At 45.2% G+C, this 24,746-nt stretch overlaps 1 long non-coding RNA gene across 1 annotated transcript in view; it reads right to left on the bottom strand.

Annotated features, from left to right (window-relative positions):
- The window catches only part of LOC115286721, an 8,697-nt gene extending 6,049 nt beyond the window's left edge, over positions 1-2,648 (bottom strand). The window contains exon 1 of the long non-coding RNA XR_003906231.1: positions 2,473-2,648. This is a non-coding gene — a long non-coding RNA (uncharacterized LOC115286721). The remainder of the gene's footprint in view (positions 1-2,472) is intronic.
- Positions 2,649-24,746: the final 22,098 nt, after the last annotated feature.

The raw sequence follows: 24,746 nt of genomic DNA, 5'->3' as shown, positions 1-24,746 counted from the left end.
AAGGGCAAGTCCTTAGCCGGCTGCACCTGGGATCCGGCTTCTTACCGTCTCTCATCTTCTACTTTCTAGGGCTGTGTTTCTCCCAATGTGCTCCCCAAATTGGCAGCATCCATACTACGCAGGAACTTGTTAGGAATGCAAATTCTCAAGTTCCAGCCCTGAAGAGGAGAGTAAAAATTGGGAGAGAGAAGGAGCCCTCCGTGTTTTAACGAGCTCTCCAGGAGGCTCTGATGCATGCAACCGCCAGTCTGGTCAGCAAGCCGCTGAGATCGACCTTGCAGTGTGTTTACGGAGGTCAGTGGCCCCATGCTCCTGAAGCTTGGTCCCTCCTCCGCCTTCTTTTAAAGGTCCAGTTTGTAAACACACGGGCTCAGAGGCAGGATAGGCTACCGGTTAGTGACACAGGCCTTCCAGTCTGTGCTCAGATTCAGCTCTGTGACCTTAGAGACACTAATCTGTATAAAAGAAACATACCATGAATAGACTTACAGCGTTATTACAAGGATTGAATGAGTTAATACAGCAAAGCTCTTGGAAGAGTGGCTGGCCCATCGTAAGTGTGCATAAATGCTAACTGTTGCTGTGTTTTGTAATATTGGCTTTTATGTCCATCTGCCCAAGTGCCAGCCATCACTCAGGGTTGTGGTTTGTGGATAGATCACTTGTTGTCAGAAGAGCCTGGTTTATATACGGCCTTGCTGCTTATAAGCTACAGCCCTTAGACCAACCATTTAGGTTCTCTGTGCCTCAAATTTCTCATCTAAAAATCAATACCTACCTCAAGTTTTCATATAAATTATCCTATTTACTCCTCGCATAAGCCTTTGTGCTAGGGAGAACAGGCCTGTTACTATGCCTGTTGTACAAATGAAACAAGCAGAACTCAGAGAGATCAAGTCATGTGCCCAAGGTCACACAGGGGGTGCAAGATGGGATTAAGACAGGAATCCGTTTCCTCCGACTCCAGTCTAATGAATTTGTATGAGATCGTGATGTGAAAGTATTATACATAGGATAGTTATTATTATTATTTTAGAAGAGCAATCAGAAGAAAAGCATCCCATTTTCTGAATACGAGTCCAGGAAATTAAAATAACAAGCCGGAAAATCTTTCTGGAGAGAAAAAGAAGAGTGAAAGAAAAGAAAAAGAAAAGAATAACCCCCCCCCCCAAAAAAAAAGGAAAGAAAAGAAGGAAAGAATACAAAAAGCACAATATTCTGGTATCAAGATTGAGGGTAAATCGCAGAATTAAATGGAGAAGCGACACCAACATTTCCCCCCTTCTCGGGAGATCTGTCTGTGTTCATGAAAGGTGTAGGATTGACAGCGGGAGCTGGCGGGTCTATTTATCCGAGGAAAGGCGAGGGTGTCTGTTTAGCATTTATATAGTGCTTGTCTCCTCCGCAGCATCCAGTGAGTGAGGAATGTGGTGGAAGGGTCATCGCGGGAAGGGGGGGGGGGGAGCCTCGGAGCAGCCAGGGTGCAGGAGCAGGAGGGATCCTGGAGGACAGGAGGGTCTTGGCGTGCCCCCAGGGAGGATGGGACCCAGGCTTCAGAGGCACCTGCTGGTTTGCCAGTGCGGTTCTTAGTAGGGGACCAGGCAGATGGAGCCCAGGAGGGGAGAGCGCTCAGAAGGCTCCCACTAGGAGAAAAGCTGTCTCTCCAGAGTTGATGCAAAGAAACCTCCTGCAGCCTCTCCCTGGTGAACCGCTTTAAACACTGCTTCTCCCCCGCATTCCTTTTTCCTAGAAACCTTCCACCAACCCCCTTCTCCCTCCCCCGAATCCATCCTGTTTCTCTGCCTGGCGTCCAGCCCTGCCCCTCCATTCCCATCTAGTGTTTCCCTGAGCCCTGGGGATCTCAGTCTGTACTTCAGATAGGCCGGGATATGGTGGCCGGACCCAGACACCTGGAAGTCAAGACTTAGCCCTCAATTCTGGTTCTGTTCCTAGGAACGCAGAGCCCTGAGCCAGTCTTTTAACTTTGCCACACCTGGGTTTCACCTGCAGAATGGTGCGGGGCTCCTTTGAAGATGGAAATTTGTGAAACATCTATAATATGTCTCAATGAGCTCTTCTTTTTTATCTTTTCCAGTGGTTTAAGGAACCTATCTGCGTCCGGGGGGAATATGAGGATTTTTTAAATATAAAGTTAAAGGCAAAGAAAGAAAAAGTAAGTCAGCAGCAGAAGCAGGAATTTGCATCCAGACAAATGGGGTTATTGACTCGGGATGTGTTTTTAAACAATTCTTTAGGTCCTTTTTAGTCTGTCATGAATGCAGCCCAGGAAACCCACCTCATGGTCCCACTGGTCCATGACAGCCATGCCATGAGACGCTGCTCAACGGGACCAGGATTATTTTGCAGCAGGTCCAGGAAAGGGTGAGAAAAAGAAAGCAGGGAGAGGCAGGAGAGGGAAGCCTTAGCTGGAAAGCAGTACGTGTCTTTGCCCCCATTGTTTTGCTCACTTACCTGTAAGGGCTTTGGCTCTGGAAGGTCCCCTCAGGCTGCTCTGTGGTCACAGCCACATCAGCATAGACCTGGTAATGCAAGGTGGGGAGGCGCAAACTCTCCCGTGCTGGGGCGCCTGTGTGGCCCAGTCAGGTAAGCATCCGACTCTCAGTTTCGGCTCAGTTCATGATCTGGAAGGAACAGTTCCTGAGTTCGGGCCCCACTTGAGCACTGACAGTGCAGAGCCTGCTTGGGATTCCCTCTCTCCTCCCCTCGGCCCCTCCCCCACAGGCTTTCTCTCTCCCCCTTGCAGCTTAGCTTTCTTGGGCCTCCTCAACTTCCAGTGACGTAGATGGGACCCAGAAGCACCCCATCTTCAGCATCACCAGTGTGGGAGGCAGCTGAGTTGAAATCCAACAAGCCCGCTATGGGGCTCACTGTGACAAGGGGAGAGGGGGGGTGTAACACTGTGATTTATGATAAGAGATATGTATTTGGTCTGCCTCCTAGTTTCAGGTACCCAGCTCCTCAAACCATTGAGATTTCCTGTGCTAAGAGTGATAAAGGTATCTTTTGTTATGTTCACAAGGTGACTTTGGGAAAGCCTCTGGGTCACCTAAGGAAGGAGGCTGGTGGCCCCATGTGATTGGAAGGTTGGAACGTTCAGTCCCACCCCCCTACCCCCTCCACACACCACCAGACTTCCAGGGAGAAGGGAGAGGCAGAGAGAGGCTGGAGATTGAATCAGTCAGCAGCAAGCAATGATTTAATCCATTCTGGCTATGTAATGAAGCCTCCACAAAAACCCAAAAGGACAGAGTTTGGAGAGTTTCCAGGCTGGTGAACATGTGGAGTTACGGGGAGAGTGCAGCTGGAGATGGCCCGGAAGTCCCGCCCTTCCCACATACCATGCCCTGTGCGTCCCTTCCATCTGTACGTTCCTGAGTTGTATCCTTTTATAACACGCTGGTGATCTATAACTCAAATGTTTCTCTGAGTTCTAGGAGCCCCTCTGGCAAATTAACAGAACCTGCGAAGCAGGTCATGGGAACCGCTGATCTACAGTCAGCTGGTCCGGAGCACCAGGGACAACCTGGACGTGCCACCAGAGCCTAAGGTTGAGAGGCGAGGGGTGATCTTGGAGGGCTGAGCCCTTAACCTGTGGAATCTGAGCTGTCTCCAAGCAGATAGAGTCAGAACTGAGGCCAGGAGAGCAGCCAGCAACCAGAGGACTCACAGACAATATAAATGCTTCTTCCCCAAAGCCAAGTGAACCCCCCACTCTGCACACCACACACCCCTCTTTTCTCTTAGAAAAGAGCAGGAGAGAATGGGGAGACTGAGTAATTGTCCCCACATTCTGAGCTTTACCTTCAGGGGATGTTTAAATTAACAAAATGAAGCATGTTGAAACCACGGTAGATTTAACAGTAATCTCTCTGTCACCCTTCAGGGCAGGAGCTTGTAAAGAGCAGATAAGACAGACCATGTTGGCTGAGTCTGAGTCATAGATAAGGAGTCACTATCCTTTCCTCCCACGGAGGCGACAGGCTGTGTTCATCTCCAGCCCTCTGGCGTGTGGTCCCGTTTCAACCCGTCCCTCTCAGTCTGCCCACCCCAGTATCCGAGTCCCCCCTCGTCTTCTCCAGGAGGTGTCTCTGGGTCCTCCAGCCTTCCTTGGTGGCCCCTTCAAGTATTCCTTCCTTCACCTGCATGTCCATTTGTGAAGCCAGGCCTGATCCTCCCGTGCTTCAGACACCAGGGGGTCCAGATATGGCTATGGCACGCGATGTTTGCCGATGAGGAGACATGTCCCCCAAGTCTTAAAGCATCGAGAGACTTCGATACGTGGAGTTTATGTTCCATACGATTGCTCGTGCTTTATGCAAAGCCGATCCTTAATAAACACTGGTTGAATGAATGAAAGACAGGGGCGCCTGGGCGGCTGAGTCTGTTAGGCGTCTGACTTCGGCTCATATTGGTCTCGTGGTTTGTGAGCTCAAGCCCCGCATCGGGCTCTGTGCTGACAGCTCAGAACCTGGATTCTGTGTTTCCTTCTATCTCTGCCCCTCCCTTGTTCACGCTCTGTCTCTGACTCTCTCAAAAATAAATAAATGTTTAAAAAAAATTTTTTTTAAAAAGGACAACTTGATCTTGGATTCTTTCCCTGTTTGTTCTCCCAGCATGCATGGGTAGGGCTTCCACCCAGGGTGGGGGTGCTAAGCCTCTGAATCACTTCTCGGGTCTCAGTGGGGACTATCAAGTCCCTGTCTCGGCTTCCCAGGGTCACACAGATGCTGTGGTACAGGGTGCAATCACAGCATAAACTAACAGGTTCAATGGCTTGGAACCTCTACCTTTCAGCTGGGATTTTTGTTGTTGTTGTTGTTGTTGTTGTTGTTGCGCCTCAGCTCAGGGAATGATGAAAGGAAATACACAGTTTGCATGATTCCTGCTTGGTCTTGGCAAATCAGCCCACCAGTGCGCCACTAAGACCTGTTGATTCATCCTTTGGGGAAACAGACATCTCGCCACTTCTCTTCTTCCTCTTCACCTTGTGGTCACCAGAGAGGGCCAGTCTTCAGCCTCAGGAGCATCCTGCAGTGTTCCCCAGCCCCCCGCTTAGATAAGACTCACCCTACCTGATGTGCACTCTCCCAGTTCGCCCACATTCCTAATCCTCTGCATCCCAGTGGGCAGAACCGTGCTCCACCCTGAGTACACATAGAATACACGGTTAGTGAACAATGAGGCACATTTTACCCTTTATGTAATATGTCAAGTCTCACTTACCTGACTTGGAATTCAAGCACCTCTGAACTCAGCGGCCTTGAGCCTCACAGCTTTGGAGCGAATCCCTCTAATCCAGGACCTCGGACATGCCATCTGTCAGAGGCCAGGATGTTTCTGAGCACGGGCAGGGTGACCCTCACATCCTGGTGCCCTCCACATGTGCCCCCTTCCTCCCGCCTCCATCTTTATCCATCTTAATTCTATCCATGTGACCTTCGAAGGCACCTAATGAGTATCCCTGTAGCGCAGTCCAGTCCAGGTCTCAGAAGAAGCCCTCTGATGACACCCATCTGGAGGCTGGCTCCCAGTGGCTTGATGCTGTCCCTTGCCTCAGTTTGCTCATATTTTCATGCTGTTTCATTTACTGGTCAAATCATATTATCCCTGCTACTATGAAGGTTCGCTGAAGCCAGGGATGATTCCAGTCTCTTCTTCAATCTCTTTTTGTTTATGTCTTTTATTTATTTTAGAGACAGAGAGAGACAATGCGAGCAGAGGAGGGTCAGAGAGAGAAGGAGACACAGAATCTGAAGACAGGCTCCAGGCTCTGAGCTAGCTGTCAGCACAGAGCCTGACGCAGGACTTGAACCCAAACTGTGAGATCATGACCTAAGCTGAAGTTGGATGCTTAACCGACTGAGCCACCCAGGCACCCCTCAATCTCTTTTTAAACACCCTCCTCCACTGCACTCTCACGACACATCCCAGAACATCCACACTTGTACCCCCATCTCGTAACCCACGCAGCTCTGGGTACACAGCAGGTGCTCAACAAATACCAGTGCATTGTTGATCTCTCTCCCTTGCTAATCCCTGCAGCCAGCTCCTGGTGACTTTTCCATGTCCTTCGCTCCTCTACGTGCCAGGTTCAGAGCGTCTGCATTTGGTAGACCTTTCAAAAGATTCTCTTACATCTACTCTGATCTAATCCAATACCTCTTCCATTTCTGGCAGGGAAGACGTAGGGAAGGATGAGGAAGGGACAGGGAAATCTGATCCTCCTTCGGACACAGCAGGCATTTCTGGCATTGCCACATCAGCATGCATGGGAGGAAGTTCATGTTCAACAGAAAATGCTATCACTCTGAGTGGCAGCTTGCAGTCAGGGCCCCTTCAGCATGCATGGGCCAGCCAGTGGTGCAAAACAGGGAGCTGAATCTGAAAGGAAATGACCCCATCCTGGGCCCCCATTGTCAAGTGTGAATGTGACCTAAGGATATTCCTGACAAAAGGCTGAAACTCCATTTATACTGTTGGTATTTGGATGTTTTTCACAATTCTAGAGGGTTAAAGTTAATATAAAAATGGCATTGTCTTGGGGCGCTTGAGTGGCTCAGTCGGTTAAGCGTCCAACTTTGGCTCAGGTCATGATCTCACGGTTCATGGGTTTGAGCCCTGCATCAGGCTCTGTGCTGAAAGCTCAGAGCCTAGAGCCTGTTTCAGATTCTTTGTCTCCCTCTCTCTCTGCCCCTCCCCAGCTTGTGCTCTGTCTCTCTCTGTCTCAAAAATAAATAAACTATAAAAAATGTTTTTAATGGCCTTGTCTTATATCGTTCCCAGTCACATGCAGGGCCAAGTACTTCGCACCACATCTCCCCTTGGAGGAGTTCACTCTGACAGAGATCAGGTCTGATATGTCAAAGAGAGGAACCCATCATGGTGGGAGTTCAGGCATCAGCCTGGCAGACTGAGGATGCATCGAGTCCTTCTAAGGCCCTAAACTTTGGGTCGCCTTCCTCCCTGCCTGGCAGCAGTTGTGTCTGTGGCTCACGGAACAGGCGACTCCCAGACCCCCAATCTGTACCTTGCCGGATATTTTTATTGCTCTTATGTGTGCATTCATAGATTACAGCCTGCAAACCTGGGCAAGGTACGGAAGCTCTTGATGTGGAAAGACATAGTCGTGGCAGAGACACAGGAATAGCAGTCACCACAACTAGGGGGTTTACAGATCAACCTCGTGCTCACTGTATTAGACTCTAAGCATATGTTGCCAACCTCACTCCCATTTATCCAGTAAGAGAGGTGTGACTGAGCTGAGGCTCAGAACGGTTAAGTAACTTTTCCAAAGTCATCTCAGCAGTGGAGAAGGGCACCACGATTGTGAGCTGTCTGTTGCCTGCAAATCGTGGGGTCCTCTTAGCGCTCCATGGCTGGAAGGGTCCTGCCAGAGGGAGGATTGCGAGACAACCGAAAGGTATGAGGCTTCAGCTTGCTCTCACGCCTTCTCCCACATTTCCCTCCTCTAAGCAGGAGGGCTTGGAGCCCACATACAGATTCTTCCCACCAGGGGAAACCAGCTAGGATGACTCTTTGTTAAAGTGCACATATATTTTTGGAAATATTCTAGAGCATAAGTAGATAAAAGGCTGGGTCAGACAGTGCCTCGGGCTGTGGGTGGGGGAGGAGACCCGACACTCCAAAGAAAGCTGCAGCAGCGGCTTCAAAAAGGGTTTGATATTTTTCCCCTGATTTTGATCTTAAAAATGTCTGGAGCCCCAGACAGCCACCGGCAGCTTTGGCCAATGGGGGCTCCAACCCCCGCGACCTCACTGCCTTGCTGCAAAGGCTTCTAGTTAACAGAACTCTTTTGTGCAACGGAAAGCCAGTGAGCATGAGAGACAGAAAAACGCTGGGGTTGACGGAGACAGCCGGTTGCTGTCACATGGCTTCAGAATTGTCAACGGAACAACACATTGGAGACGGTGAGAAATGCCGAAGCGCTGCCGAGGCGCTCCGTGTGATCTGGGAAGCGTGCTCCTTTTGCACGCCCTGACATGTAAGGGGCTCTGGTGTGATGCCTGAGCCCGTTTTCTTCCTCCTGGACCAAGAAAACAGACAGCCCAGCCACTGGTCTCCTGATCTCTCCATCACTCCATCTTTGACCAGTGACAAGATGGCGTTGATGAGTTCCCAGAGGAGTCTGGTTTCTCTGGGGTGACTTATTTTATTTATTTATTTTTTTTTAGTTTTATGCTTCCTCTTGTCTGTGTAGTTTTTCATGAGTGGAGTAGTTATCCAGATACCATTCTATCACACGGTTCACACCTGAGTGACAGCCAAATGACATGAATAATGCTACATGTGTGATGCTGTTGGGTGCCCATGGTTGGGGACAGCACTCAGCCCTGGGTTTCTCAAAGATCTGCACAGTCACATGTGCTATGGGATTTCCAAGTGCTTGCTTGGGCATCCTACTTCCCCCAGATCTCACCTTCCATATGTCCCTCCCACTTCTATATGCAAAATACTTCGCTTTTCCCAGGTTCAAGTCTCAACGCCAACATTGATTCAACATCCACTGTAAAACTTGGCATCCAGGTCCCGCAGCCCCAAAAACATTTGCCCTAGGAATCCTGAACCTGCTACTTAGAGTCTTCTGTCTCTAAACTGTCCACACACACACACACACACACACACACACACACACACACACCAGCCCTCAATCATATCCACTCTTCCCTGGCACAAGGTTGACTAAATGTCTAAAGATATGCCCTGACCTTTCACACAGCTAAATGTCTTCAGATGTTGCCACTTTGATTATAATCCTTGCCTTCTCCTCCTATTATCTCAAACGCCAACCCCATGAGACACATTAAATACATAATGCATTTTGACTTGCATCTGGGCTCTGCTGTCTGGTGTGGAGAGGTTACAGCAGAAGCATATGCCTCCTTCTTAAAATTCAATTATTCAAATCCAATTTCTTCTCTTGCTCCCAGTCCTCACCAGCACGCAGTCTGGGACTTTTCATCAGATCACTCAAACTGCCAGCGCTGAAGCCAGAAGTTACTGGCCTCTGTCCAATTTGACTCAGCTGCTCTCTCTTGTTGTTGTTGTCACAATGCACTGTTCTGGGCACCAGGGGCCAAGAGGTATAGGAGACAGGGCAGAAATTCTTAAGAAGTTCATGTCCCAACAGATAGAGGGACTTACATGCGTTTAACCCCAATGGCTCAGGACAAGGGCAATTTTAGCATAAAAGATAAAGCAATAGAACAGTGCAGAAAAGAAAGCAATTAATTATTTCTGCAGTGGGAGTAAGGGATGGGTTGGATAAGATCTCTTATCTATAGTATGGGTGATGAAACACTATATGCTCACAGGAAACAGAGGTTAGAGTCAACTAAAGCAGTATCAAGGTGCCGAGTGTTGTTCTGAACCCAAGGGCAAGGGTGGGGCTGGGGGGGCGGGTATGGTAAGAACAGAAGAAAGAAACCACTGCCTACAAACAGCCACTGTCCTCTCCCAGCACCGCTGCTCAACTCCTGCTTTTCCTCTTGCTTGTGTGTCGTGTACTTCACCCCTCTTTACCCTCCAAGATCCCATTCATCCTTCAAAGTCCCAATCTCTCCTTTGTGGATTCCTCACCCCCCACAAAATGAATCGCTCCTCTCCTATCCCTTTTTGTCTTTGCTATTTGGTGGGATAGCATTTTTTGGTCCAGTTCTCACGTCGCCTCTCAGTGACCGCCTTCTATTGTAACATGTGCATGTCTTGAGGGCAGAAAGCCCATCGTATTCATATCCGAATCCTTGCAGTAAATCGTGAATGCTGAGCTCATCAGAGACACTAAATAGATGCTCTATGTGTTTGGAAAGTCTGTGGCAAATATAAACCCAGTAGAAAATATGTATTGAGATACTAAGCATGGCTTGGGGCAAATGATAATGAAAAGTAGGTGCCACTTTTCTAAGCTGTAGAAATCTTTATCCAACTGCCTCTCAAAATCCTCTTGGGTAATCTTAAAGGGATCTCACATTGAGCTCTTCAATATCCCCTAGAACACTCCAAATTTCCAGTTGTCCCTATTTCTGTGAAGGGTATTGTGGTCCATAGGACGCTAGTGACAGAAGCGTGGGGCAACTTTGGGTACCTCTCTCCCACATCCATCATGTTATGTCCCTTGGTTTTATTGCCCAAATGTCTCTTCCTCTCTATCTGTAGAGCCTCCATCCTGTTCCAAGGGGCCATTATTTCTCTCCTGGAAGACTGTGACAACCTACCCAGGGCTCTGTGGGTCTCCCTCAGACCCCGCCCACCCCAAAGTCCAAAGCTCCTCAGGCTGCCTTTTAATCAGTTCCCAATGCTCTGAGGTAAAGACTAAACTGTCTCCAGATTTCAAGGCCTTGCATGGTCTCTTCCAGCAGTCAGCAAGATGTTCCTTTCTATCGCGCAGTCATGCAAACTATTTAAGTCTTTGCAGACCAAGTGATATCTGTGAAAACGACTCAACTCTGCTGTTGTAACAAGAAAGCAGCCCACAGGCAATATGGAAAAGAAAAAACAAAAACAAAACAAGCACATCTGTGTTTAAAAAGAAAACTTTATTTACAAGGCTGCCTGAAAGGTTCATTCAGTTCAGTGTCCACGTAGGCTCAGGTCATGATCTCACCATTCGTGGGTTCGAGTCCCTCTTCCGGCTCTGTGCTGACAGCTCAGAGGCTGGCACCTGCTTCAGAGTCTGTGTCTCCCTCTCTCTCTCTGCCCCTCCACCATTTGTGCTCTCTGTCTCACACAAAAAAATAAACACAAAAAACCTTTATTTACAAAAACAAACTTCAGGTGGGATTTGGATTTGGCAGGCAGGCCATTGTTTGCTGACCCCTGGCCTTGTCCAAAATGACCACTTTACCCAAGACCCAGAAATTGCACTACTAGGTATTTATTCAAAGGATATGAAACTGTTGATTCGAAGAGATACATGCACCCCAGTGTTTATAACAGCACCGATAGCCCAAATGCCCACTGACTGATGAATGGATAAAGGAGATGGGGTGTGGGACACCGGAGTAGCTAAGTCGGTTAGGGCTCCAATTCTTGGTTTCAGCTCAGGTCATGCTCTCACAGTTTGTGGGTTCAAGCCCATGTTGGGCTCTGCACTGACAGTACAGAGCCTGCTTGGGATTCTCTCTCCCCTTCTCTCTCTACCTTTTCCCTGCTCTCTCATTCTCTCTCTCTCTCTCTCAAAATAAATAAAATTAAAGAAAAAATGTGGTACATATATACAGTGGAATATCACTCGGCCATCAAAAAGAATGAAATCTTGCCATTTGCAACAAGATAGATGGAACTAGCGTGTATTTCTTAAGTGAAATAAGTCAGCCAGAGAAAGATAAATATCATACAATTTCACTTGTATGTGGAGTTTAAGAAACAAAACAGATGAACAAGGGGAAGGGAAGGAAAAATAAGATAAAAACAGAGAAGGAGGCAAACCATAAAAGGCTCTTAAATACAGAGAACAAACTGGGGGTTGCTGGAGGGGTGGTGGGGGACATGAGTTAAATGGGTGACGGGCATTAAGGAGAGCACTTCTTGGATGAGCACTGGGTGTTACATGTAAGTGATGAATCACTAAATTCTATTCCTGAAGCCGTTACTACAGTAGTGTTAACCACTGTTAAATTTAAAACCATCTTGGAATCAAATTAAAAAATTTTTAAGTAAAAAAATAAATTAAAAACATTTTAAATAAAGAAAAAAAAAAACCACTCCAGCTTCATCTCTCTCCACTCTCCCCTCTGTTCTCTGCATGGACCTGACCCAAAATATGGCCGAGCCCTCTCCTCCCACAGGACTTTGCTCCGGCTGGTCCTCCTCCGTCTGCAATGCTGCTGATCTCTTTCCCTTTCCTTCGTTAGCAACTGTACCCTCTTCCTTCCAACCTCAGCGAGATATCACTTCTTCGGGGTGACTCTTCTTGACTTTCCAGCTGAGCCAAGTCCCCAGCTCAATGCTCTAAATGCCCCAGCTGAAGTTCTTTTCTTTCATAGGCTTTTCGTAGTTTATAAATATTTGTATGTATTCATGTGATTGTTTAACACCTGACATCTCCCCTTTGTCTGTAAGTGTCATGAAAGCCAGTCCTGTCTTGCTCACCGTTAGCCCCAGAATGCTCCTAATACAATGCCTGGCACATGGTTGGCTTTGTTAACAAAGGAATAAATGCCAAAAACAGAATGCATAGATAAAAACCGTAACTGAAGAACTAACTGAGGTTGCCATATTGAGATGAAAATTGTAAATTACTACAAACTTTCTTTCTTTAAATTTTTTTAATGTTTATTTTTGAGACAGAGAGAGAGAGAGAGTTGGGGAGACAGAAAGAGAAGGAGACAAAGAATCTGAAGCAGGCTCCAGGCTCTAAGCTGTCAGCACAGAGCCCAACATGAGCTTCAAACTTGTCAACTTCAAGATCATGACCTAAGCCAAAGTTGCACACTCAACAGACTGAGCCACCCAGGTGCCCCAAATTACTACAAACTTTCTGAAGAGCAATGTGTCACAGTATCTTAAAACCCTTAAAAAGGTACATATCATTTGACTTAGCAATCCTACTTCTTGGAATTTACTTAAGGAAATAACCGTGGATGTATATAAATATTTATGTACAAAAATTTTCATCACACCATGATAATCAACTAATTGTGAACATGCTCAAAGCCATCTAAATGTCTAAAAAAATAATAGGAGTTAAGTTGAATAAATTCATCAATGGAAACCACTTACTATGCAGCTGTTAGTAATAATCTTTTAAAATCATATTTAATGACTTGAAAATGATCACAATATAAGGTTCAGTCAGCACTGGCTACACAATTTGCATAGCCAGTAGAAAATGAAAATGCGGGGTCAATAAGCAGAATAAAAGTAACTTTCCTTTCTTCAATGGTCTCTCGATTGACTTGGCATCTTTTTGCTATTTAATGTGGCTCTAAGTAAAGAAAAATTAAAAATTTAAATTATTACATGAATATTACCATTCATCTTTCCAATGTACAATGCAAGTTTAAAATGCAAATAATGAAACAACTTAGCTCGATAGCAGGATTACCAAAATTATACAATTCTTATTTTGAAATTCGCACACACATGTACTTCTTTCTTGCCAAAAGTGTGGAAACGCTGCACAAAATGAACCTAACTGTTTTTATTTCACTCCTTGAGACATGCAGAATCTACCAACACTCTCTCCTTTTAGCTGACTGATGAGTAAGGAAGGACTGAAATAAAGATGAAGTAGGGGTGCCCTGTTTTTTCCCTTTTCTTCACTTTTATCATTTTTGGTGCAAGCGACTGACTAATAGAGGGAAGGGGCACGAGCAGGGAAGGTTATTCCAAGGTTTCTCAGTTCACCTGTGTTTCTTAGAACATCACTATCTTCCTCCTGGAGAAGAAAATTCTGGCTCGAATGGAAAGCATGACTTCTTGTGGCTGTCAGCATTCCTTCTTGCTCAGTCAAAACATAACACCCTTACCTGGTACTTGACCTCAAGGAAAGCCCATACATTGTGGACCCAGAGCAATCCTGTGCCCACGGAGCACCGTGACCGAGACATTCAAACAATAGGCCCAGATGCGCAGCTCAAAAATTTTCAAGAGGGCAACAAGAACAAGAGTGATCTATATTGCACAGATCTCCTGTGCTCACAAATATGTCCCAGGGACTTCACTTACAAACCTCAAGTTCAAAGATAAACTTCTTAAGAATTTTGTGATGGCAACAGCAGAGCATGAAACCAAACCACAGGCCACACACTCACGAAGTCAGCCCTGCGCTCAGTGGAAAAATTACAGTTTGATCTCAGTTTTGCTTTGAAAACCACCCCCCTACACATACTCCAGTATCCTGGCATGCGTGCTCACACACGTATACGCTCACGTGAATACCCAGAAATGTTTAGAAGATCCAAAAGATATACACTGAAATATCAATATTAACTGTCTCTGGGTTTGGTGAATAGTTTCTATTTTTTGCTTGGTGCTCCACTGTGTTTTCTACAGTAAACATGTCATACATTTGCAATAATAAAAGAAACTGTATGTTTGTATGACTGCTGTTTAGGAAGCCAACCCTTTGTGCAGCCACAGTGAGAAAGATGTCAGATGGGCGAACAGACCCTCCTCAACGTGTATTCTCAAGGCAGCAGCCAATTTTATTTTACCACTTCGAAGCATTCTTTTCTCCATTCCCACCAGGATGGGGAGAGGGTGCCAGATGGCAGAAGGCTTTGTAGTCCCTATAAGATAGCTTCATCTATTGTTGGTACAGTTTAAGCACTCAAAATTGTGTCACCTTCTAGTCTTTGCCAATAATGTCATCATTTGATATGGAAACGATGCATACTATTAAAATGGTAATTTGATTTTTAAATATGCTTCCCCAGCCAGCTTGCTCTGACTGAAGTATTTATCTTGCTTTTCCAAACCCTTTCTTCTTGAGCCATAATACGAGAGGAGCGAGAATTAAGTTCAAGTGTGTGCTATCTCTTCTCCATCCTTCTTTTTCTCCATTCTCTCTCTTGATGGATGGGATGGGTTTTGGCAAGCATTCCTAGCCTGGAGGATGTCAGGAAGTGAACTCTGGCTGTTCAAATTGTCCTACCTGGAATACCGCCTTATTCATCATTTCTACCAAACGCACCTCACACAGCCTGGAATATAGTAAGTGCTCAGGAAGTATCTGTTGAATGAGGGGCACCTGGGTGGCTCCGCTGGTTAAGCTTCTGGCTTCGGTTCAGGTCATGATCTCATGGTTTGTAAATTCGAGCCCCGCATCAGGCTCTCTGCTGTCAGCCCAGAGCTCACTGCAGATGCTCTGCCCACCCCCTCCACCCCTTCTCCTGCTGGTTGTCTCTCTCCTTCTCAAAAAAAAACCCACAAAACTTAAAAAAAACATCTGTTAATTGAATAGGTTGTCATGTGGCTGTGCAAATGAAGTGAGTGATTTACTCAGTGTGTCCTTTTAATTGAAAGTTATCCTTTGATCCCAGCTGGTAGAACTGACTTTAATGTTTTGGGTTTTTGTTTTTGTTTTTTTTTTGATACAGAGAGACAGAGCATGAGAGGGGGAAGGGCAGAGAGAGAAGGAGACACAGAACTGGAAGCAGGCTCCAGGCTCTGAGCTAGCTGTCAACACAGAGCCTGACGTGGGACTTGAACCCACAAACATGAGATCTGACCTGAGCCGAAGCCGGAGGCTTAATCGACTGAGCCACCCAGGCGCCCCAGAACTGACTTTAAGTAGGGAGAAAATAGAAAGCAATATACACAGTGGTATTCGAATAACAGGCCCAGATGCGCAGTTCAAAAATTTTCTACCAAAGTGCCTAGAATTTCACCAAAGAGATGCATTCCTTTGGGTTAAATCACTCATTTTCTAAAGCAAACAAACAGCACTTTAATTTTTTTCCAGCTTAATGAAATATAATTGACATGCAACATTGTGCCAGTTTAAGGTGTAAAGGGGGCAATACACTTATTTGATACACTTATATATTGCAAAATGATTACCACTGTAGCATTAGCTAACACCTCCTTCACATCACATAATTACCGTTTCTTTTTTGTGCGGAGAGCATTTAAGATCTACTGCCTCGGCAGCCTTTAAGTGTATAATACAGTGTTATTAACGCCGTTACCACACTGTGCATTAGATCCCAGGAACCTATTTGGCTTACGACTGTAAGTTTCTACCTTTTAAGCACATCCCCCTATTTTCCCCACCCCCTAGCCCCCGACAACCACCAATTTTACTCTCTGTTTCTATGCATTTAGCTTTTTTAGACTCCACCTCTACGTGATATCCTACGGTAATCTTCTTTCTTTGACTTATTTCACTTAAGCCTAATACCCTGAAGGCTTACCCATGATGTCACAAAAAGCAGGATTTCCTTCTTTTATATGGCTGAATAATATTCTGTTGTTATAAATATATATATATAATATCTGTATTCAGTCACCCACTGATGAACAGCTAGGCTGTTTCCATATCTTGGCTATTTTAAACAGTGATGTATAAACATGAGGTGCACATATCTTTTCAAATTAGTGCTTTCTTTTCTTCAGATAAAGATCGGGGATGGAATTGTTGGACCATATGGGAGCTCTATTTATGATCTTTTGGGGAACCTCTGTACTGTTTTCCAAAGTGGTTGTACCAATTTACATTCACACCTACAGTCACAAGGGTTCCCATTTCTTTGCATCTTTGTCATTTGGGTCAAATAATTGCTGAAGCCTCCTTTTAAAATCCAAAAATCCATAACAGAGGATAAAAGGATATTAACCCTTTATTTATTAACCCTCTCTGTTAACTAGCACTCACCTAGGAAAGCAGAGCGGGGGTTTGGAGGGGAAGAAGGGATCAGGCATCTAAAATGGTGCCACACAGGAGTGTCCAAGATAGCAAGGGGCTAGAAAAGAGAAAGGAGAAGTGAATCGGGGCCCCACAGGGGAACAAAAAAGAAAGAAAAGGAGATTGAATACATTTAAATAAATTTCACCTATTTCAAATTTTCCCTTTGACCAACTCTCCTCTCATTCTTTCTTTTATTTTTAATATCACGTTAAAACAATTATTTTTAAGTAATCTCTACACCCAACGTGGGACTCGAACTTACAGTCCCAGGATCAAGAGTCACATGCTCTACCGACTGAGACAGCCCAGTGCCCCTGACTCTCTGTTCTATTAATTGTTTTTCAGTATCTGGCTGCTATCTGGCCACTCACCCAGATGCTAGCCTCTTAAGTTAATGTATACCCGTTGACTCTAAGCTCCATTCCCATGCTCAGTGTCTGGCAGGGCTGGGGTAGGTGGCTGGCAATGGGATGGAGAAATTAAACCTTAACAAAGATTCAACCCCCCCATTGCAATGGAGTCTTGGTAACTGAGTGAGGCATCCAAAAAGGGAGTTAAGTTCCAGATCTGGCTCCAGTGATTTCTAGAATGAAACAAGAAGGAGAATGGGACAAGGATGACAAATGAGGTGCCTGGGTGGCTCAGTCGATTGAGAGTTTGACCCTTGGTTTTGACAAATCTCATGATTTGTGAGTTGACCTCTACATCAGGCTCTGCGCTGACAGATTCTCTCTCTCTCCCTCTTTCTCTGCCCCTCCCCTGCTATCACCCACTCTCTCTCACTCTCTCTCTTTCCCTCTCTCTTGCTCTCTCTCTCTCCATCTTTCTTAAAATAAATAAACTTTAAAAAAATAAAATAAAATAAAAGGAGAATGGGACAAAATAGAACAGAACCAAATGAAATGGATTGGCATTGAAAAGGGTGTTGTTGAATTTTTACCCAGAGAATACATCATTTCAGCCATGTAAGAATTAAGTGTCTTTGAGAATAAATCTTAAAGAAAAATCAAACATTTAAAGAAAAGAAATGAATAAGCTGTCCGTAACATTTAGGTTCAGGAAAATCTAAGTTATTAATGGGTGTTGGCCACCTAGAAATGAAATAATGTTCCTCTCATTCACTTTGTGTTTGTTTAATGAAGAAATTGGCTAGGCAGCATTACTAAGACTTCATGATGAAGAGATGTTTGAATTCCAAGAAATAAGTCACCCAGTCTCCTCGGGTCCATGTCCCTGCCAAGCCTAGTTCAGCATCCAGAGTCATAAGAGACGGAAAAAGAAAATGAGAAGAATTAAAACAGGACATAATTTTCTTCCTTGTTGAATCATGGAAAGTTTGCTTTATACATCTTCCTTCCCCCATTGTGAGCCTTCAGGGAGGAGTAAGAAATTTCCAACCTGCTTACCCAAATCATTATCAGAATAGATTAGAGCTATGCACCTCGCATGCAAATAGGCCAACTTGACAAAAAATAAATTGGAATTTAGATAACACAAATAAACTGGATGGAAGGCTAATTTTGGTGCCTTGCCCTTGCATCAATGGAGCTGAAATTAAGACAGGGTTATTGAACTGTTTTGCACCACTCTGTCCTGACTTCATATGCGGGTCCCCTCCACACACAGATGCACCTGCCCCGGCACAAATGCTCTGTCTCTGTCTGCCTCAAGCTCATGGTTACCATCACCCTACAGATGTCACATTACCCAATGGCTCTGCCTGTGTCTCTAGGTCGCAGCTGGGTACCACAGGCTCCCTGACAAAGCAAGCTATCTTCTCACCTGTGTGCCCCTCAGAAAACACCCCAGGCACTTACTTACTTGCTGGATGCATTATTCCAGCCATTGTCCCCAAGCCCTTCCTACATCTCCCCACTTCTCACCAACTCCTTGTCTATATCTCTGAAGACCATTGTAGCAGAATTTTACAGTCAGGAAAGTTTATCTTTAAATTGTTCTGCCGATCATTCTGGCCATTTCCCCATTCGTGTCCCCTTTAATTTTTTGGTGCTCTCAAGCTTCCCACTCTCTCCCATCAAAACCTGCTTCTAGAAATGACTCCCTTGTCATATATTCTCTGGCATGGAGTCTGCCGGACTGCTTCTTCCCCCTAAAAGCTGTTAAATAAGATAGAGTGAGTCAGAAATCTATCCTTTAAAACATCGCCCTGATGATTGTGAAGCGAAGACATGAGGGCTTTAAGCTCAATGAGAAGTCTCCGCTTAGTACCCCAAGACGGACTTTTCGAGTGTTAATGAGGAGCTGGGAAGCAGAGGTTCTCTGTGACTCTGCAATTATACCTCCCAAAGTAGTGCCTCCCAAAGCATGATCTGAGGACCCTGAGCGTCAGAAGCACCTAGCTCACTGATTAAGCATGGAGTCTGCCAGACTGCTTCTTTCCCCTAAAAGCTGCTAAATAAGCTAGAGTGAGTCAGAAATCTATCCTTTAAAACATCGCCCTGATGATTGTGAAGCCCAACAAAATGTATGAACTTCTGATCCTAGGACCATCAAGGTGAAATGCAATGCTTGCCCAGCAATTAGGCTCTTTGGTGCTTATCTAGGCCCACCTCCATTTCCCAGATGTGGAATCAGTCCAGAGCTGCTCCATGGCTTATGGAACATCACACACTATTGGACAGCAGAAGAGAGTAACATTCTAACACAAGCTTCCTGACTCCAAAACCAGGACGTGCCCCCTTCACTTCAGAATGAGTTTAGGAAAGAATGACCTAAATCAGGGCCCCTCCCCCTGCCATCTGCCATCTGCCAAATTCCAGCCTCCTCGTGCTGGCCCCTCCGCGTGGAGAGGACGCCTCCTGGGAGGGGCGCGAGCACCCTCAGCCCACCCCTCCTGACACAGAACACTTGAGTCACTGATTTTTCATTTCCTTTCTTTTTTTTCCCCTTCATTTTCTCTCCTTGGCCCCTCCCCAGCCACCTGAGCAGCTCTGTCTCCAAGCCTGCAGAAAAAGGAGCCCTTCCCTCACCCCACTCTCCCCACCCCCGCGGCCAGCCATTACCCGGGTAGAGGAGAAGCTCACCCACTCCCTGCGCTCCCACAGACCCCCCCCCCGACCCCACACCTGCCCCGACACCTCACTGGGCAGCCCTTTCCGTGTGACTGTCTTTGAGGCCACTGAGTCATCTTATCCGTCTCTCCTGTTTGCCCCCAGGGGTCTAGGAGCCCCCAGGCACACCCAAGTGTCCCTGGACCATTTGGGCCTGCCGTGGCCCTGTGAACTGACCCTGTAGACCTGAGTGGGCGGACGGTCCCAGGCACCAGCTTCAGCCTAGCCTGTCCACCCAAGAATGACCGTGCGGTGAGGGTCTGAGGGCGCCAACAGAGGCAGGGATCCCCTACCCGAGTCTACACCCCCTTCTCCCCTGCCCATCCCCCACCTGCCCATGTGATTCCAGCCAGAGCTGATACTTCTAATCAGAGGATATCTTCACAGAGTGCAGCCCCTATAAAGGGTCTTGGTCATTTGGAAGGGGACATGGTGTCCCCTCTGCCTAGGGGAATGTCAGAGAAGGAAGAATGGGGCTTTTTTGTTTTGGGTTTTTTTTTTTAAGGTGCTTGCTTGTTTAATGTAAATAACAGAAAACCTTAATATCTTTTCTGTAACATGGAGTAATACTTTAATGTCATGTTTTGGATGTACATAATATATTTGTAACAAAGCAAAAAAAAAAGTGACTGTTGCAACTTCTGCCTAAAAGCAGAGCAATATCTTTCAGACATTCTTCAAATTACGGTTCATCACAGGTCCAAGTGCTCAGTCAAATATTTCTTAGATGGGAAATGGAGCCTTCAGGCAGAAGCTATAACTGCCCGCTCAGAGCAGAGACTCTACAGGAGCCCTCCATCTCCTGGTCCTATGCCCGTGGTTCATATGTCGCATTGGACCTAAAGCTCTGAGCCTCTTGAATTCAGAAATTCCTTCACCTTCATAAGCATATCTGGTCAGGACAGTGGAACGTAGCTGCCAGAATAGAATCAATACTGGAAAAGGAAGCAACATAAGATGCCTAGCTAAAGAAGTAAAGATTATAGAACTCAAAGGCTCTGAAAGGAGCCTTTTCAAGCCCAAAGATGCCAGGAAGAACTAAAGAAGTAGAATAAAGTTTTGGAAACAATGATCATGGCAGTGATGACTTGACCAAGGCCATGGTCATGATGACCTATGGAAAAAAATGACTTATAAATACCAGGATGCTAGTCTTTCATGAGAAGAAGGGTTCAGTTAAGGGTTCACTTAAGGGTTCAGCTGGTCCAGAGGTGTCTGGGTTGCTCAGCCTGTTAAGTGTCACCTTTTGATGTTGGCTCAGTCATGACCTAGCAGTTCGTGATATCAAGTCCCACATCTGGCTTTGCACTGACGCACAGAGCCTGTTTGGAATTCTCTCTCTCTTTCTCTGTCTCTGTCCCTCCTCTGCTTGTGCTCCCTTTCTCTCAAAATAAATAAATAAACATGGAAAAACTGTTTTAAAAAGACACCTGGCCCAATGCTCCTTTTGAGGCTTGAGTTTCCTCACTCAGCTCTTCCAACAGCCCACATAGGAATTTCCAGTGACTCTATGACCACTCAAAATGACATATCTTATGTTTGGATCTTCCCACTTCTAGAAAGCTCATCCTTGTGTGGAACCAAAACCAGAAAACAGAAAACAAGAACAGAGGAGCAGAAATCAAATTGCTATAAAACCCACAGGGGAAGAGTTAGGAAAAGGAAAGACATTTTGTTTGCCATTGGGAGATTATATCATGGAGCAGATTTGGGAGCTGGGTTTTGTTTTCTGTTACGTTCTGTAACTTGCAGAGCATTTTCCACCCCAAAAGATTTTACACCTTGCTAATTCTAACCATTCCCCCGAGGGCAATTTCCTTCTACTAAATAAGGTTCCTCAGGTGTAATGAACTGTAAAAAAGATGAATAGACTCTTCCCCACTTAGAAAACCATCACAGAAAAAGAGCAATCGAAGGATCTTGCTTTCTTGTTTCCTTTATCCCAGAGAAACTGGAGCAGATCATATCCAATACATACTAGGCTTTGAGGTCCCACTCAGGAGTCCCCGGGCTTCCAGACAGCGGGAGGGACTGAGACAGACAGAGAATGACCACCTCGCCACTGTTCCTCCTGCGTGCCAGAGAGTCTTACAAAGCTCAGGAACTCTTGAAAAAGGCCTCTGAATCACTAAACCACCTCTCATTTCAAAGATAAGTGTTCTGTGAGATAATATTAACTTTCCCCCTCCGTTGTTTCAGAGAAAAAAACATGGCCCACTTGTAAATGAGTTAAAAATTCCATTCGGGATTCGGTGACCTCTAGAAGTTGTCCACCTGAGTATTGATGCCGCAGATATTTCTTCAAACCTGTAAAAGGCTTATTTCTCTTAAAAAATTTGAGCCGATCTTCCTCAGTTGGCCTTGGGGGCATGCACAAGGCCCTGGGCCTTTCATCTGGGCAGGGCTAGCACAAGCAGGGAGAACGTTCATCTTTTGTTGGAAGATTATGAGAATAAATCATGTCTCATGGCCCTAACATATCTGTATGGGAATAAGTACACAAACAGCCGATTTAGAAAGGATTAGGATATTTATAACAGGGCTTTCTGAGCCTGGGAAACAGAAAACTACCTCTGAAAAAATGGAAACTAAAAAAATCATTATTAAGCTAAAAATGTATTCAGAGACAGATTTGCCTCTCGATGTTTACATTATTTCATAAAATAAAAACAATGCCCACCCCTTACACCACCACCTCGTATTGATTCTAATAGACAATTAGTTGTATTTTCACAACACCAAGCATCTAGAAGAAGGGTGAATCATTCAGTCAAACATCTGCAGTCCAGTCTACAATGTTGCCAAAAATCTGTATATCTTGAATGATTCGGATAGCCAGCTGTATTTTTCCTTTTTTCTTTCTCTAAACTCCTAAAATGACACTTGTAAAAATACATTAAATACTATCTGCAAGCACCCTACAAATATAAAGTGTCATCATTACTGAGGTCTCATTGCTCTAAAAAAATGATATGAAGCCTTTAGAAACATTTCGAGTAAGAAACACCTTCTTGACTATAAATCAATAAAACTGTATATTTCTCCGCCGCCACCTCTCCCACTCTGAACATTACAGAAGCAGCTCAGGAAAACAAGAGAGAATAACAATAAATGATATTACAATGTTGCTTTGAAATGAGAATTGGTAGTATGGGGCAGGGGGGAAGCAGATGGGAAAGAAATGTACCCGGAGAGGATGATTTTTGTTTAAATAAGTTCATAATATGTGAAATGCACAATGGAAACTGACAGGGGAGGTGGAGGATCATTGTTTGAATAGCATCAATATAAACACAGATGCAAAAGAAATTGGCCTGGGAGATGGAAGAACCCAGTCTGAATAATGTTGTATACCAATAAAAACCATAAAAAAGAAGGGGGAAATATAGAGAGCAGGTGATTATTTCCGTGATGCTTGAAGATGTACATTTCCACAGATATCAAGGGGAAAGGAAAAGATGCCTTAGCTATCCCTTAGTTGGCTATTTTTGCTACAGTTCATAATTCTTTCAGGTTTCGCCAAATCATGACTTGTCTGTCTGCTTGACTGTATGCTAAGCGGACCTCCATCTTACAGTGGAAGAGGCCAGATGGGGGTCAGTCCTGGGAAATAGAAAATACGGAGATGTGAGGCTCAACTTAACTCCCGGCTCTTGCTGACATTCGCACCAGTTAATGAGAATCACAAAATGTTCAGGGCAGGCAGAGGCACAGAGCCTGTCCTTTCTCAAGCTCACCTGACCACCCACTCCTATTGTACTTCGGGAGCCTCTCACTTCCTGGTGCCTCTATTCCTTCACTACTTGCCGTGACTATGTTGTCCTGGGGAGAGAGAAGGAAATTTGTCGATTATACAGTAATATTTATCAAATATATCACTAGAAAGAGCAACTACTCCCCACTGGCACTTCTTAGTACTCCACTAGCCTGTCTCAGAATCTTTTGATTGTATCCATTAAAAGTCACCATGGATTATAACAATGATATCCAATTTGTATGAAAGCACAAAGTCCCTAGTAGGCATTGAAGAAAGTGCATTCCCCACATCATCTCATTGGATTCTCACAATAACCCATGAAAGTAGGCTGATTACCCCCATTTTACAGATAGGGAAAATGAGGCTAAGAGATATTTAGTAAGTTGGCCAAAGTGACAGAGCTATTAAGGACAGCCAGATGCAGGTGTCCAGAAGTTCATAACTGGCTGCCTTAACTCAATAGTCATGATTGATCTTACAAGCATGACATTATTTGAGGGATGTGAGCAAAGTTCACCCTGACCCCAGTCTCCCTTTCAGAGGTGCTTGAAATGTCATCATTAATAATTCAACACTTTGTATTAAGCATTGCTCTTTTCTTGCTGGACTCATTTTGCAATATTTTTTTCTTAAAAAAAAAAGTGCATCCATCTACTTTCCTCTATGACAATTAAGATCCAGAAAAACCTAGGAGAGGGAGAAAGCAAAGGATGCATAAAAATGGAGGAGGAGGGAAGAGAAGGCGCCCAAAACAGCCATTACCTACTTTATCTGTTTTTCATGAGTAAGTCTTCTGAGAAGGAAGGAAAATGAAAAATGGTAAGGAAGATTTTCCTTAGACTCAAAGCACTCCTAAATGTAAGCCATGGGCGTGATCAATAGCAAGAAGCCAACGAGCGTCTTTCCTTGGAGATTTTCAAGGTGAGACTTCTTTTGGTTGAGGCGGAAGCCATCTTGCCAGACGACAGACGATGGACAAGATGACCTTCAGATAGAGCCTCCCATGCTGGCCTCCTCTGCTAAACTGATTGACAGTCCATTCGGAGCTTTGTGAGATAGACTCTTCCTGTTTCATCTTGTTTCTGTTACTATGGACAGAGGCGGCATCTCTTCTCTGTGAGAAGGGCCAGTGGGAGAATGCAATTCCCTTGTGATAAGAGGGAGGAGGAAGAATAGGCAGGAAAGAGGGGGGGGAGCTCTTTGTTGTTGATAAGTGAAAGAGGCAGATGCTTCATAAAAAAATGACAAGCCATAGTCTTTTCAATAAGGTGATAATACTTGCGCTTGATCTGATGTGTGGCTGTTCTGCAGTGCTGTCTGAAGGGAGGCAACTGCATTAAGAGGCTCACGATGTGCTCGGGTGAAGGAGTTCTCTTCTGCCAAATCAAAATATTATTCTCTTTCACCAACCGCAATCTGTAGTTCAATGAACAATGATGGAATTTTATTTTAAATCCTTTTTTTTCTTGGTTCTTTGAAAACTCTTAGAATGTGCAACTCTCAGCCTGAAGCCCCCAAGCTTATAGCC

Source organism: Suricata suricatta, chromosome 3 (genome assembly GCF_006229205.1).
Source record: "Suricata suricatta isolate VVHF042 chromosome 3, meerkat_22Aug2017_6uvM2_HiC, whole genome shotgun sequence".
NCBI lineage: Eukaryota > Metazoa > Chordata > Mammalia > Carnivora > Herpestidae > Suricata > Suricata suricatta.
This window is presented reverse-complemented; position numbering and strand designations above follow the sequence as displayed.